Here is a 16,780-nt window from a genome sequence, read left to right as displayed (position 1 = left end):
GGTCGTTCTTTCCTGACGTCATCAAACCAATGACTCAGCTTGCTATTTGGAAGGGAACCACCCATTCCTCCTCTGTTCTTGCCACTCCCAGAAAAGCCCTCTCCCTGAATTCAGCTCTGATTCTGCATAAGAGATCTTAGAGGTTTCCTCTCTGCCCACACAGGCTATGCCCTCTGGAAACCCTGGCTCAGCTGGTGATGGTTGACATTAATACTCTTGTAGGGCCTTTTTGCAAAACCTTAACTTGGACTTCTACTAGGGAATGATCCAGCTGGGTAATTACATGCCCTATGAGTGGAACACCTGCAGATTTACTAAAATATGATTAACTGTTTTAACACTGAACCTTGGTGCAATGGCACTTTGTGGAGGGCAGTCACCCTACAGTGTTGACCACTGCATGGGTGCCCTATTTGATGTGGGTAATGGAGTATGGATGCAAAGGAGAACCAAGAGTGGGATTAGACAAACTTGGAGGTTTTCATTCAGTTGTCCATTCATCAACCATGTTGAGCGACTAGCCCTGTGCCTGGCAATGGCCTTCCCAGGGAATGTTTTCTACTCTAGATTGCAGAGAAGAAGGGAGTTCCGGCTGGAGCAGGACTATGATGATAATGGTTACCGCATTTTATCTTCCAAGTGCTTTACCATTATTACCTCTTCAACACTGAGAGCCCTACATGAGATAATAAATTATCTCTCACTGCTGCCTACTGGGAGAATATGGGGAAACTGAGGCAGGAACTGTTGTGATTGGATTCTGACAAAGGAGGAGGGCCTCTGGGGAATCAGCTGGGCAAGCTCCTAGGCGAAGCTGCCTCCCAGTGCAGCTCTCACTCAGCCTTGGAAATCATCCTCCTTGTAGAGGCCCAACACGCTGGAACTGAGCAAGTGGGGCTGCCACACCCCAGGGCCCTATGCACACCAGGCCAAGGAGGTGAGAGGTCGTGGGAACCTGCAGGCTTTGGGGTAAACAGATCTGAGTGTATATCACAACCCTATCTCTTGCCATCTGTGTGAACTCATGTAAGTCCCTGGCTTCTTTTAGCCTCAGTTGTTCGATTTTAAGAGGGAGGTAAGGCTGCTTTCTTTGTAGAGCTCTTGAGATCATTAGAGAGAATATATGTAATATTAGCATGGTGCCGGTCATGGTAGGTGCTCAATAAATGGAAATTCTTATGCTCGTTACAGCTGTGTCTTGTGTAAATCCCTGACTTTTTCTGAGATGCCAGGTGTCAGTGTTCCTGATAGCCACAAAGTTCTGCTTCTCCCTTTTGCCCAGTCCCAGGGCACTTGAGTCAGGGCACTACCTCCTGCGAAGGGTGCATTGCATCCCAGTACCCAGCGGGTGAGTCCCAGAACAGCCATGCTTAGGAAAAGCACCCTCCCTGCTGTGGAGATGCCAGGTTGCAGGCATGGGTGGAGGTGCAGGGACACAGCAGTTGGCAGGAAGCAGAGCCTGGGGCTGACGATGACACTTAGACATCTCTCTTCCAACAACTGCCTTTAAAGCCACCTGACCACTCAAACTGAGGTCCAGCAAAACATGTGGGGCTACCCTTCCTCCCCGTGTGTCTCTCATACTGACTTCTTTTCTCTGGTAAGATACTTTATCTGTTAATTTACCTTATGCAAATTTCTTGGGTAGATGGTACACAAGAGACGCCCCCAGACCCCATTTCTACAAGACAGGATTCTGAGTCTGCTCCCACTAAAGCTCATCAAAAGGTATGGATTAGACCAGGGCTTTTACAATGTGAATAATAAGCATATGAACCACCTGGGGACCTTGTTAAAAATGTGACCTCCGATTCAGTAGATCTGGGGAGAGGCCTGAGATTCTGCATTTCTAACACGCCCCTGGGTGACGCTCACAGTGCCAATCCGTGCCTACACTTTGATTAGCAAGGGCATGATAGATTGTGTCTCATTGGCTGACCTACTGACTAGTGCTTTCTCCCTGAGTTCTTCCAACTTGTCCTTCCATTCCCACCAGCTGGGGCAACCAGATCCTTTTGCAACATACAAGAAAAGTGTATCTGACCAAGAAGGTACAGGCAGGAGGAGAGAAGGAAGTGGGTGCACGAACAATCAGGAGAGGAAGTCAGGGAAGAGAGGATGCCAAGAAGCAGGACCTACGGCTCCCCGTGCTGTTTCATCCCACACATCAGCTGCTCCCAGCAGCATTCCCCGACAACGCCCATCCTCTTGTAGCTGTATCTCCCAGTGTGTGTTAATTGTGCCTACTTCTGATGTGAAATTCCCAGTTTACTTGTATGCCTCACCAATCAGACTGGAAACTCCTCAAAGAAGGGCCTTATTCACCCTTGTGTCCCTAGCATATGGCATAATTCCCAGCACACAGCAGGTGATTAAGAAATGTTTAAGAATGAATAAGGGATGATGTATTCACATACAAGCTGGATGGGTTCCACTTCCTGCCTCTTTATTTTCTTATATTTTATGAATGTTTATCAAGCATTAGGTTGGGCTGGGGTTTAAATGGAAAGCTAAAGCATGGTCCTCACTGTCACAGCTTCCAGGCTCATGAGAGAGACTTGCTGTCCACAACGAACTGCCACACAGAGCAGACCACGTGTACAAAGTGTCATTTTGTGGGGAGAGCACAGAGGATGGAGAGACAAGGCCTGGCTTAGGGAGGGAAGGAAGATGTCATGGAGATGGTGGTGTATGATCCAGGCCTTGAAGGAAGAGCAGGTTTTCAAGTGGCAAAGAAGGATGAGGAAGGTCATTCAGGAAGAAGGAACAGTGTGATTACAGAGGGGAGCAGCTGGGCATGGTGGCTCACTCCTGTAATCCCAACACTTTGGGAGCCTGAGGCAGGAAGATCGCTTGAGGCCAGGAGTTCAAGACCACCCAGATTAATATAGTAAGACCCTGTCTCTATAAAAAATGTTTTCCAAAATTATCCATGCATGGAGGTGTGCGTGCCTCTAGTCCTAGCTACTGCAGAGGCTGAGGTGGGAGGATTGCTTGAGCCTGGAGTTCGAGGCTATAGTAAGCTCTGATCACACCACTAGACTCCAGCCTGGTGACAGAAAGAGAACCTGTCTCGATAAGCAACAACAACAATGAATCTAGGGAGCTGAGAAAGTTTTGATTCAAAAGCAAGGCCCTGAAGTGTCCAGAATGGCTTTTCAGAGATGTGGGAACTGAATATTCTGTTGGGGCAACCCGGGGTCCAGCCAGCCAGACCTTCTTCCTGCCAGTGGGAGTAGGCTGGCTTCACTGGTGATGGACTTGGCAGCATGGAGCTTGCAGCATTATATTGGGAGCACTGGGCAGCTCTCTGGAGGTGTCAGCAGCTGAGATAAGAACAGAGACATTGGAGAGAGGAGAGGAGGTGACTGGCCTCACTTCATGTGGCCGACAGCCTCCCTCAGGGCCTGAGGCTGGCCTGGAGCTCTGGTGGTTTGGAGGCTGGGGTTCTAACAGTGGTCAAGGGAATGCAGGGAGCCCTCGTTCCATGACAGCAGGTTTAGAAAGCTGCTCCTTAGGATACAAGAAGCAGGAGGGCAAAGCACCAACACCCTTGGACTGTTGGCCAGAGAGATAAAGCCAGGCAATGTCCCATCTTAAAGGACACTGCAGACAAGAATTGCCCTAGTTCATTTTGGGCAAGTCGCACAGCCTCTCTGAGTCTTAATGTTCTCATCTGTATAATGGGTACAATAAATAATACTCACCTCTCAGGGTTATATGACGTTTGAGTTTAGTCATATATTTAACACCCCTGAGACAGGACAGGTACTCATTAGAAATATAATATATGACTAAGTTTTTTTTTTTTTTTTTTTTTTGCTTATGATAAATTAGAAAGGTTTCTCAAGAGACTGTTCCCTTCCAAGAGGATGGAATGATCTTTGTCATTACTCAAGTTTTGGCACATAGTAGGTATTCAGTAAGCAGGAGTTTGTAGGGTCTGCTGTCCTGGACTCTTTTAAGCAGACCTAGACATACGTGCCCCTAGTTCCATTGTACCATGAAGGTAATAATCACAGGGCATTTCCTGTTTATGGCCTAACTGCCTCCTGACTTCCTCCCTGAACTCTAAAACACTTAGGACTAGAAAAGGTGAAGGGAATTCTCTACCCTTTTATCTCCAGTGTCAAACAGTGCCTGTTACAGGTGAAACACACAAATGTGGGATAAAGAAATAGATAAGCGAGTAAAAGACTAGTGGCAACTATTCATTTCCTTTTCATCAGTAGAATCACTTTTATTGCTCCCCAGACCAAATGTGCTATGAGGTGACACCACAGCTCTGTGTGGCCGCTCTTATGAACCATGCTGATATAAAGGAACCTTCTCTGGGTCTCATGCTCTCCCTCGGCTGTCCTCTGATGGACCCTCCAGGATGTGAGTGAACAATGTGAGAAAAGTTCCAGTTTCCTCCTCCTCTTCACACACCCGCCTGCCTCCTGGGCCCCAGGGAGTGCCACAGCAGTCCTGAGGTCACCACCTGGAAGGCAGCCAAGGAGCTGGGCCTGGCAGTAGTCTCTTACACACGGAGGAAAACCAGCTCACGGACAGCATGGGTTTGGGCCAGAGAATTAGAACACCGGGACTCAAAGACACTTTAGAAATCGAGTCACCTCATCCAACACCCTGATTTTAAATAAAATCCCCAAAGTGGTAAGTCAACTTTCCCAGGGTTGTGGCAGAAATAAAACAAAACAAAACTGTGCCACAATTATTTCTTCATTTCCAGTCAATGTCCAGCATTTAGAAGACCAATTGGTTAATGCTGAGACCAAGCTGTCAGTATTTCTGCTCATGTGAACATTAGCTGTATCATTCACTCTTTCAGGTGGGTAGGAAGTTAGAGTCACCCTCTTTAGATTCTGTCATCCTTTTGACTGGTTTTTGTTTCGTCTACCTTCACTAAGCAAATTCACTCAGGTATGCTGTCTTTGGGCCATCCCTGGAAGTTTTTCCTTCTGTTATATTTCCTTGTTTTTGTCATTTTAGAGCGTGTTTCCTAACAGCCCCACATTCCAGCCTCTTCTGCCTTTGATTTTTGTCAGTCTGTGCCGATCACATTTACCAAGTTGGATTATGAGTACAATAAACAGAAAAGTAGGCTTATTCTAACCTGAATCTTTCATTGGTTGTTTATGTAAATGTTGACATCTTTTACCTGTCCTATGGTCATTGGAATGAACAGTATGTTTGGGAGAAGTTCACACAGTTCTAGGGAAGCTTTGCAATTGAAAATAGAAGACTCACAAAGGTTCTAGATGATCTAGGAAATTCTGAAATCCCTGATTTTTTCAGAGTAGCCTACCACATGTTAGAGTTCTGCCCTGACCACCTTACCTTTCCCTCTCCCTGTTTCCCTGCCTCAGAAAGGTTTCAACCAGCTATCAGAGCAGTCCACTTTTATACCTCACTCCTTCCTTCACTTACCTGCAGGCATTCACACCCATATTACACCTGATGCAGTGGGTGTTTGGCAAGAGGCCCCTCTATTCTCTTCCTGGATACCATACCTCCACCGCTCTGCCCCTTCTGATAGGAATTTATCCCAGCTGGGGAAGATAACCAGGTCACCCTCTTCTCCCAGGTCCTGCATGGCCAACCCCACAGGGAGGAAGCCTAGGTCCATGTTTTTGCCCAGACGCAAGCTGGCTGCAGCTGGTCGCAGCTGGTCAAGGAGAAAAACAATGCAAAGAATTAGCTATTCATCAAATAGCTACTGAGGGTTAGACAGGTCCCCTTAGCCATGCAGCCTAACCTCCTTCCTAAGACAGGAGTGACCAGGTCTCTGGCCTCCCCACAGTGAGGTCCAGACTCTGTTCACATGCTGCCCACATAAGCCCACTGCCTTCCCCTGGGGCCCACCCTCGGACAGTTCTAAATGCTGGTGAGCTCTTTATTCTGGACAGGAGTCCATCTCCATGTTACCCCCCTCCCCAGTCAATATCTCCTCTGAGTTCCCATGGAAGAGTGAATCCCTTTCAGACTTCCTGTCAATTGGGTGATATGATGCCCTTGGACTCGCCAGTTCCCCAGACTAAAAGTATTTGGGTCTTTCAGCTGGTTCCTGTAAGTCACAGTTCTCCAACCTCAGCCGTCTTGGCTGTTCTTTTCTAAACATACTGTCTCTTCTGGCATTTAAAGGGTGAGAGCCAGGCTTGAGAACCGTAATCTAACAGAGTAGTGTAGGACTTCCCCCTCCTTCTTTTCAGTCACTATATCATAATCATCCATTTAGGCTTTTCCCTGTCTGTAGGTTATTGTTGGCTTTTTTTCTCATCCCATCACATCCTTGGTTCATGGTGAACTTAGAATCAACAAAAACCCTTGTGTGTTTTCTGTGTATGCTGCTAACAAGCCATTTATCCCTGTCCTCTACTTGCAAGCTTGCTTCATCTTTCTCGCCTTGCCAGTGAATTAGCAGTCCAGGGCAGCCCTCTGCCTGCCTGTGCACTACAAAGGCTTCATTAGGGGGCTGTTTTCCCCCTGCTCCTAAGATGCCGTACTCTTCTTCCTCGTACTCCTCCTGGGAATGAACCCTTGCAACGACCCGGCCTGACTGGCACCAGCGTCTCACTTGAGATTCTGAGGGGAAAAAGAGAGGGCAGTGTCCCTGAGTGAGGGGCCAGAGCCCAGGGTGGGTGGATCCCTTGCCAGTGTGGCTGCTTGGGGAGCTGAAGGAGGATTCTGTGGCTCCTGGATTCTAATGGCTCCTTGACAGTAAGGCCCAGGCAGCATGGAGCCTGTGACCTCAAAAGATAACAGTATCTGTCAATTTTTGTCCACTTACCAAGGGCTATGCTGAGGATGTTACATGAATTATCTCATGTAATCCTTTTAACAAATCAGTGAGGTAGACATTAAACCCATTTCACAGAAGAACAAAATTTAGAGATATTTCTAGCCCAAATGGGATTTGAATACGATTCTATCTGAAACCAAATCTGAAATCTTGGTCATTATTCTTGAGGCACTATAAGTGTTCACTCTGTAGACATGACCTCCACCCCAAACAGCTGAGCAGGTGAGACCCTGAGGGTACCCCCATCCCGAGGGAAGCCAGTCATAGGCCTTCTTGGCCTCTTCTTCCTACCCTGTCCCCCACACCCAGACCATGGAATGTCTTGCAGAGTTAATGAAATAACTATATTCTTTGGGCCCCGAGGATAGGTAACGGATGCCCTCCAGCTCCATTCTGTTTGGCATCACAGTAATAGAAAGAAGATGTTCATCCCTGCCTGCCTCACAGGTTTGGATGAGACTAGTTATCAATTAATCGATTATACATTATCAATCTCCTACCTGATTCCCAGCACCCAGCCGGACTCTGCCTAGTTACAGAGAAAGCACTAGGCCTGGCTGAGGCCCTAGGGGAGGCCCAGTAGGGAGATAAGACTTACACACAGGCAACACCAAGAGGAGACAGGCCAGGGAATGATCAGGAGCCAAATTGTGCAAAAGGGCTGCTCAGGGCTATAGGAATGAGTCCATCAGGCTTTGTGGAAGAGGTGGGACTCACAGTGGGACCGGACGTGATGACTGGAGTAACTAGGAGAGACCCCACAGGAGGAAGGAAACAAGACATATAGAATAGTGCCTCGAGACGCTGATAGGGTGATGTAGTAAACACCAGCTTTTATGAACCACCACGTCATATCATCATGGTTATTCTTGCCCAAATCTGGATTTCTGACAACTACTATTCACAAGCTTGAATCCACCTCCCTTCCTTGCTCACCTGTGGTTTCTGGTCCTAACCCCCCATGCTCCAATTCTGCTCTCTTCTTCCTAAAACATGAAGACAGGCAAGTGTCAGGAGGCCAAGCTCTTTGCCTTTGAGGTTGGGTAGTGTCAGCGGCTGGGGATGAAAGCAGGAATGCCACCTTCTAGGTCCATCAAAAGAGCAGCTTTGTCTGGTCTTAAATTTATGAGCAGTGAATGCAGCCTCTAAAGGCCAGAGAGCTGCCGTGGAGGCAGGAGAAAGAGAGGTGCGGCAAAGAGACAGAGTTAGGGAAGAAGTTCTTGGAGGGAAGGAGAGAGAAGAGTGGAGGGAGGGAGGAGGGACAGAGGATGAACAGATGTAGAGGGGGAGGAAATAAAGAGGGAGAAAATAAAGTCAGGGAGAGAAATGTCCAGCAGGGAGCAGGGAGAGGAGGCACATGCAGTGTGGCAGCTACCTTAATCTCTTTGAATTTTTCTTCATTGATTAGGGATTTGCAGAACAATCCCTGGCTATGGGAAGACATTTGCTTTACTCCCGCCCTGCTGTGAAGCAGCGGGAGGCCTCTTCTTGGGTGGAGCGGTACAACCTGAGGCAGGATGAAAAGGTCTAGAAACCCTTTTCTCTCAAAGCCCAACCCAAACCCACTGCCCCTGCCAAGTCTTCCTTGATGTTCCTGCAAGAAGTGCTTCTCCACAGCCCCACCCCTGCTCTGAGTTCCTATTTCATTCTCAATTACACCAATTGAGAGCAATTTTAGGTGGGCTGAAAACAGTGACTATCTTTTTCATTTCTCATAAGCTCTGGGGTTAATTAAGAATTCAGACAGGTACAGTGGGGATGGCTCATTCCTGCTCCTCATGAAGTCAGCTGGGGTTGGAATGCCTGAAATACTTCTGCATTTGTGTGTCTGGTGCCTCAGCAAGCATGGCTCTGCTTGGTCATGGGTCTGTGACCTCCATTCTCACTGTTGACTGGGCTGCCTGGTTCTTCTACCAGATGTCTGGTGGAGGGCAGGAAATCAGTGTGAGTGGGATGTACATGTAACTGAAGAATGGAATGGAACATTACTTGGGGGCACCGCCCAAACCCAAGAACTCTAAGCATCGCGATAATGTTGACACACATCCTGACTGTGCCTGGGCACAGTGTCTTTCAGGCAGCGGTGGGTGCCAGACATTAATGCTATTCCTGGAGGCGTGCCCCTCACTCCCAGGGCTCTGTACGCCTGGAGCCTCCTCTCCTATCTCTAAGGCCCCAACTCTTGTTCTGTTTCTCCTGGAGCCTCTGCTGAGTCAGTAGAGAGGAATGAACTTCCTTCCACTTCTGGGACTTGTAGACTCAGTGCTCCATGATTTGTCCAGCTACTTTCTGGAGTTGTTCCTCTCTCCTATAATCCAACAGGAGCTCTATGCATCCAAGGAGCTGTGGTCTCTGGGTCCGTCCTCACCAACTTCTCACTCCCTCTCCAATGTCTGTGATAACTCTGGGTATTTTTTGAGAGTCCCATAAATATTGAATAACAGAAACTTATTTGTGGACAGTCTATGCCTTCACAGGGTTTGTATAACTATCTTTTCACTTGATCCTCATGGCAAGCCTGGGAGGTATACAACAGATTTTACTGATAGAGAGACTGAGGCACACAGAAAGATGAGAGGATTTGCCAGGGTTACATGACCAGTCAATAAAGATCTATAATCCGTAGGAAAATTCTCTTTCTGCTGGTTGGGTCAGTGATCTTCCTACAGGGCCCAGGGCGACTGAGGTCCCCAGGGCCTGCCTCTGGAGCTATTCCCAGCCCATGTGCTGGCTGGGGCATTGTAGGAACTGAATGAGCTAAATAGCTCATGACAAAATGGTAGAGTTATTGTTTTGTTTCTGCTCTGTGCCTGTCTCTCAACTCTGACTTACCACCCTAGTTGGTCAGAAGGCCTGATTCATGTTGCATGCAGCCTTTCATCAGATCCTCTTGCTAGTTCAATGCTTTCATTTTAAATTTGTGGAAACTGAGTCCAGAGAGGGGATGACACTGCATTGAAGTCACTCTATTCTCCCATAGAGGGTCTCGAATTCATCCACACTATGTGTTCTGCACACAGTATGCATCTAGGCATCTAAATCAGGGGTCAATTTTCTAGCATTCAACCCAGATCCACCTCAAAAATTTACATCCAGAAAAAAATTGGTGAAAGAAAAATTAAGAACAGCGATGAAGGCAAAAAAAAAAAAAATGACACCAAAAGGACTTCATGTGTAAGTCCAGGTTACTTTTTTCTAGCAGGCCCTCCTCCCCACCATACCTGCCACTTCCTGGAGTTATCCCAGTGGCCTGATCCTGCAGCAGTGAGGCTTTGCAGCTGTGGTCTCTGTGAGCAGTCCTCCAGAGTGTATAGACATCAGTCCTCTGGCTCACAGAATGACGCTATGAGAGAGGCAGGACAGGGACTGTTCTTCCCATTTGATGGCTGGGGAGACTGAAGAAGCAGTGCTTAAAAAATCTCTGAGCCTTTTGACAAAGTCCTGGGCTCCTGGGGTCTTGCTGCCAAGATCTTCAACTAGCCTTCCTGGTTTCTTACAAAGGGATCATTCTGAAGATGAAGAAGGGAGGTATTTGGTGCACCAGTACACACAAGCAAGAATGAAGTGGAGCCCATGGGTCAACATGCCTGGTCACCTTACTGCTTCATCTGGAAGAGGATGTCCTCCCAGTTCTCCCCATCCTGGCTGGCACACAATCTTTAAAAGCAGCTTGCTGCAGGGATATGTTCATCTTTGGCAGACACCTTGCCCTTTGCTTTTATACATAATGGGTTGGAGAGAATCTATTTCAGTTGGGTTCTGATCCACTAGTCTTCCCCTGTCCTCAGCTGCTTTCAATAATCTGGGTGTGCTGCAGCTCCAGCCTTCTGGGGGAGGCCATGATTCTTTCGCCAGCCTCACTTACCTGATAAGGATTTTGACATGAGATTCTAACTACCTCTGCCAGTGGAGGCCTGAGCTGCTAGCTGGGGTTTCTGATGAGCTGGGACTTTTGGGCCAATGTTTGTCATCTTTGGAAGTGGAGTCATGGGTGAGTAGTGGCAGAGGTGGCTTCCACCCCCATTCTCTTTTCTCCCCTTCTCTCACCCTGGAAAGTGCTGCTTAGTTTGAGAATCCCTCACTGAACATTTGCCAACTTCCTCTGGTCTAGCTCAGCTCAGCAGTGCCTAAAACATTGATGTGAAAACACAGCAGCTTGTGCATAGTCAGTGCTTTAGACTTGGTTTTCTTCCCTCTCTTCCTCTAATTTGGTTCTGTTTCCAGAAAATGGACTCCAGGGATTGACAAAAGAGGAAAGGAGAAATTCTGTCTTCTAGTATGAATTTTGGAGAGAATCGCAATTTGTGAGCCTCTGTTTTCAATCAATCAATGGACATGTGTTTATCATAAAGTCTGTCTGACCCCACTGAAGATTTGAGTGGTATAAACGACTGGAAGAAGAGAGAAGGGAAGATATATTGCCAGATCATGGGCATTAGCTCTGAAAAAGTTCTAGCCATTGGGACCACTTGAGAATAGAAGGTTTCTGCAAGGTACTTAGCACCTCCTCGTGTGTTCCTAGCCAGGCCTTTGAAGCCCATGATTTAGCAGCTGTGCCAAAGGTGAGATGAACAGTGATGGGGTTTTACTTTGCCCTCGGCACAGGTCACTCTTGGCCTTAGCAGCATACCACGTGGAACACGCAAGAATAACTTCCTCACCCACAGAGTTGGCCTGCTTCCAGAGAGTGTGAGCTCCTAACCTCCCACCTTTCATGCAGCAGGTTGATGTGTAGAGTAAACGGACTCTGGCAAACCTGCTTCACTGCCCCATGCCTCATTTCTCCTTCCCGTGAAGTCAAAGGAAAGTAGCACTTCCTTCCTGCACTGTCCTTGCCCTGACCCAAGGACCACTGAGAGCCTGAGTTCCACCCACCTGAGGACTGCTGACCTGAGGGTCTAGGGGTGAGAGTACAGCAGGCTTGACTCCATATCTTGAGGTTCAGGAGCCTCACTTCACCAAGCTGAGAATAAGAGTCCTGGAGCTGAGGGCCCCTGGGGCTTGTCACTTGACATAGTGATGTGCTGCCTGAGTGGCAGTCTGCAGCTCTGCTGGGCACTCAAGTGGAGGCAGGGGGGTTGCTCTTGCTTCTCCTCTCTCCATTACCCCTTTCACCTGGCATCTTGATGGGGACCTCAGAACATTCATTTGGTAGAGAATGTTCCAGTCCTCTGCTTCTGAGAACCACCAGCCCTAAAGGACAGGCTCTTCCCCTTTCTCTCAATCATTGCATCTCTTCCATTAGCAACTTCTCTTCTTCCTTCCTGGATCTACCACTTTACCTCCTACATCTTCTCTTTCTAACCTTCTTTCTCAAATTTTCTGTCTCACTGTTGCACTCAATATGCACAGCATCCTACAGCAAACATACAATAAACACACAACTGCACACCTATATACTTCCAATCATAAAAATGCATAACCACACTTGCATTCTTTTACACACCACATGCACACACCACACACAAAACTTCAATCTCATACAACCACATGCAATGCAAAACCTCACACAAACACAGTCACGTACAACCTCACTCAGAAAATGCCCCCACACCCACAGAGTTCTCATCTCCTTGCCTCCATCAGCTTCTGGCATAGGACTGACATGACCAACAGCTCTGCTCTGATAAGCTGTCATACTACACGGACCAGTCACATCTCCTCTAGTGACACTCCCACCCCCAGCCTGGACTAATTGGGATAGGAGAGAACACAGGCAGTAGAGCAAGCCAGCTCCAAGCTCATCCAGTATATTCCTGCACAGAGCACCTCAGCAAGCATTGGGTCCCCAGCCAAAGGCTCTGACTTCAGGACTCAACCATAATCAGGAGCTGGGCTGAGCTGGCTGAATTAATGGAGTCGAGAGATTTTTACTGAGAGGTCACTGGTTCAGACCCAGGTCCAGTCAGCAGGAACTGAAAAATATTTTTGTCTGACAGCTTATGGCTGCCCTGCATTAGCTGGCAGAGGTTCTCTTGCATGCCCCACCACACAGCTGAGGTCATTGCTGGTTTGTGTGGCACCTCAGGGTTGGCACAGGGCTGGCATAGAGCTTGGCAAACTGATGGATGCTTGGGGAAAATTCTAAAACAGTGGACTACACACACACACACACACACACACACACAAGCTTCAATCTTCCTCCCCCTCTTCCCCTGTAAGGATAGATTTTTTTAAAGGTGCCCTGTCTGGGGAGATAGTCTTGTGGCTTGGTGCTTCAGTGTGCCTCTGCCCCTTCCTCTTCACGGGGCACACAGCTTGGTGAACAGAGCCCTGGCTGGATCCAGCACCCCCGATCCCTACACTTGAGCCTGTGGATAGCACAACTTGTGTAGCCCTAACCCTACAAGGCCACCTGGAACAGGCATCCTCCTACCATCTCCCCATCTGGCCCTAATAAGACCCCTCTTTGTCCTTATAGTGACAGCTCAGAATCAAAGGGTGACAAACCTCTCTCTGACTTCTGTATTCCTTTCCCCCTCACAGGGCAGGGCATTGGTGAGGTGTGATGTCCCAGCTGTCCCTACACTGGAAATGACCAGAACAAACCACTTACATACATATAACCACTTACAAACCACGTAATAGTTAGATTACAGATAATACTTCACAATTTTCAAGGTGCTTTTGCATGAGGGACCGTGACCACGAGGACTCCCACAGTACTCATCAGCATCATTCTATTTTAAGGAGCAGCCCAGTGTGGTGGAAAGAGAATGGAATGAGGAATCATGCAGATCTGGGTCTGAATGCCAGCTCTTGCCAGTTACTACCTAAGTGACAGCATACAGTCTCTCTGAGCCTTAGCTTATTTGCAGACTGAGGACAATGCTGCCTGCCTATAGGCTTATTGCAAAGATGAAATAATTTTTTTTCTTTCTTGGAGTTGGACATAGGGTGAATTAGTAGGAAAATTATGGAGTCAAAATAATGAATTAACTTTCTGAAAGGAGCAGAGATATCAACAAGCATGGTTTATAAGAGGCTGAATTGTATTTTTTATTTATCTCCTGGAACATTTGTGGGTACATGTTGCCCCTCACCTATACATGGGCTGTAACAGTGAACGAGCCACCATCCCCACCCTGCAAGGCCTCAGTAGCAACACAATTCCAGAGCACCATAAAGCTAAATCAGTCCTCAGTGTCACAACAGAAGCATGGGAGTCAAAGGAGGAAGAGATCACACCCTCTTGATAGAAGGGACCTTTGGGCTGGCGCGGTGACTCATGCCTGTAATCCCAGCACTTTGGGAGGCTGAGGCAGCTGGATCACCTGAGGTCAGGAGATCGAGACCATCCTGGTTAACACAGTGAAATCCCATCTCTACTAAAAATACAAAAAATTAGCCAGGCATGGTGGCGGGCACCTGTAGTCCCAGCTACTCGGAAGGCTGAAGCGGGAGAATGGTGTGAACCCAGGAGGTGGAGCTTGCAGTGAGCTGAGGTCGTGCCACTGCACTCTAGCCTGGGTGACAGAGCGAGACTCCGTCTCAAAAAAAAAAAAAAAAAAAGGGACCTTTTGTTGGAGATAGTGGAAGACATTCATTGAGATAAATTTTTAGAGAGTTTGACAGATGGCGGCTGTGTAGAAGGAAGGAGGATGCATTTCAAGAACAGAGAAGAACTTAGACAAAAACGTTGAACAGTGAAATAGTCTACCTTTGCTGGGTCTTGGGATATCTGTAATGTGTTATGATCCTTATTGCCGTGAACTGGAAAAAATATGATCCCCACAAAGTCAAGAGACTCCACGGGAGAGAGCAATGTTACCTCTCAAGTCAGTACCTAACGGCAACATCTTGACCTAGTTTATATAGATCACAAAATCCCCTTCTTTCCAAGATGAAGGGGGTTAACTTTTTCTGCATTTATGCATTCTTTATGTTATCTAGGACACGTACTACTTTAAATGCCTTCCAAACACCTAGGACTTTCTGCAGCTATAACCAGCATCTTGCTCTTGAAGAGTCCCATTGAAACAATCTTTTGCATGTATATGCCAAAGGGGAATTGGTTGTCTCAGGGCCATGAAAGGCAATAAGCAAGAAGGATTGAGGGGATATTTGCAGAAATACTCTAAAGCTATTGAGGAAGGCACAAAAAGATATGTTGGGGTATCAAACCAGTGTGCTTTAAGATAATCAAATCTCCGGGGTGAGGAAAAGTCACACCTCTCAAGCAGTATTTTGCATGCTGGAGTAAAGAAAAATCCCTTGTAGAAAATGTATTCTTAAGGCCCCCTAATGTTAAATTACTTTTACTATAAATGGTACTTACACAAACAAAAATGAGGTATATATTCCCACTGCCTGGAAATCGTACATAATTATAAAACAAAGGAAAATTTAGAAATTAAATAAAAACTAAAAAAACCCCACATTCAAGTTAATAGCATCAATTTAATGTGATAGTCTGTTAATTTGCTCAGAATAAATCTCTCCTTAGAAAGTGAATAACAAATCTGACTGTATTGAGTAATACAGTGCCAATTCTTTTGACTTTGAGATATCTGTATGTGTTCTATAATAACCCAATGTTTCCAACACTTATCTTTTCTTTCTTATAAACTCAAGATACAGAAAGTTGAATTAATTACATCCTTTAAAATCACAGCAAAATATCATAATTTGTTACTACCAGACTCCGCTGTTGTATTGTTCTACTTTCTTTCCTTCATTTCCCCTGCCTTCCCAGTGCCCTTTCATCCCTATCAACATCCACTTGAGTGTGTCCTTGGACACCTGCTGTTTTTGTTTTGTTTTAAAATACGATATATAGTGTTGTTTTGAGTTTTGATACTGTGCAATATACCTCACTCTGCTTCTCATTTTCATCGTTTACTGCCATGTCGTTAAGAACTGCCCATGTTGCTCCTAAACACTGCTTCTCACTGTGCATGCGGTGTTGTGCTGTGCATTGGCTACGTTTTAATCATCTCGTTTCCTAGGGATGAACACCTGGATTGACTCCAACTTCCAGCTGCCACAAACAAAGCTGTGGCAAATGCCCTCATAGATTTGTATAAAAGTTTCTCTAAAGTATGTCTCCAGGAATGGGCCCAGTGGTTATAAGAAAGCTTCATGAACATCATTTCAATGCAGTTGTTCTCCAGAGTTGCTGTGCCCTTTACACTTCCCATAGGAGTCCATTAGGTTTATTTTCCTCTCCCTGATGGTATCGGACTTTAAGATGTTTGCCAACTTTATAGGTGTAAAGTAATGTATCATTGTTTTAAGTGGCACTTTTCCCCAAATTAATAGTGACATTGACAGTCTCTTCAAACTGGTTATTGTTAGCCAGTTTGCTTTCTCTTGCTGTGAATTTTCTACTCACAGCTTTTGCTCACTTTTCTATTGGGTTTCCCGTATTAGTCTATTTTTACAGCGTATAAAGAACTACCTGAGACTGGGTAATTTATGAAGAAAAGAGGTTTAATTGGCTCACAGTTCTGCAGGCTGGACAGGAAGCATGACTGGAAGGCCTCAGGAAACTTACAATCATGGCGGAAGGCAAAGGGGAAGCAGGCACGTCTTACCATGGCAGAGCAGGAGAGAGAGCACTAAGAGGGAAGTGCCACAAACCATTAGATCTCAGGAGAATTCACTCACTATCACAAGAACAGCAAGGGGAGAGTCCACCCCCATGGTTTGGTCACCTCCTTCCAGGCCCCTCTGCCAATTCATGAAATTTGGGCAAAGACACAAATCCAAACCATGTCTGTTCCCTTTCTTGTTTATTTTCAGGACTTTTTTTTTTTTTAAAATACAGATAGTAACTTCTTATTGGTTTTACACATTGAAAAATATTTGCCAAGTTTGTATCCTACCTGTGAATTTTGTCTACGATGGCCACTGGTGAATTGAAATCTTTAATTTTGATGTAGTTAAAAGTATTAAGTTTTCACCTTGTCCTTTGTGCCCCTTAAGTCTTCCTTCAAAAGTGTTTTCTCAACTCGAGGTGACAAATATGTTCATATA

General features: G+C 46.4%; 1 protein-coding gene and 1 long non-coding RNA gene across 7 annotated transcripts in view; one reads left to right on the top strand and one right to left on the bottom strand.

Annotated features, from left to right (window-relative positions):
* The window catches only part of LOC105484466 (tenascin R), a 425,382-nt gene that overhangs the window by 75,340 nt on the left and 333,262 nt on the right, over positions 1-16,780 (top strand). The window lies entirely within an intron of this gene.
* The window catches only part of LOC105484462 (uncharacterized), a 46,974-nt gene that overhangs the window by 17,344 nt on the left and 12,850 nt on the right, over positions 1-16,780 (bottom strand). For both annotated transcript variants that reach the window (XR_011611248.1, XR_011611249.1), the window contains exons 2-3: positions 7,739-7,788; positions 5,431-5,668 (exon numbers count right to left, since the gene is read on the bottom strand). This is a non-coding gene — a long non-coding RNA (uncharacterized lncRNA). The remainder of the gene's footprint in view (positions 1-5,430; positions 5,669-7,738; positions 7,789-16,780) is intronic.

This window comes from Macaca nemestrina, chromosome 1 (genome assembly GCF_043159975.1).
Source record: "Macaca nemestrina isolate mMacNem1 chromosome 1, mMacNem.hap1, whole genome shotgun sequence".
NCBI lineage: Eukaryota > Metazoa > Chordata > Mammalia > Primates > Cercopithecidae > Macaca > Macaca nemestrina.
The sequence above is the reverse complement of the archived record's forward strand: the minus strand, read 5'-3'. Positions and strand labels throughout refer to the sequence as shown.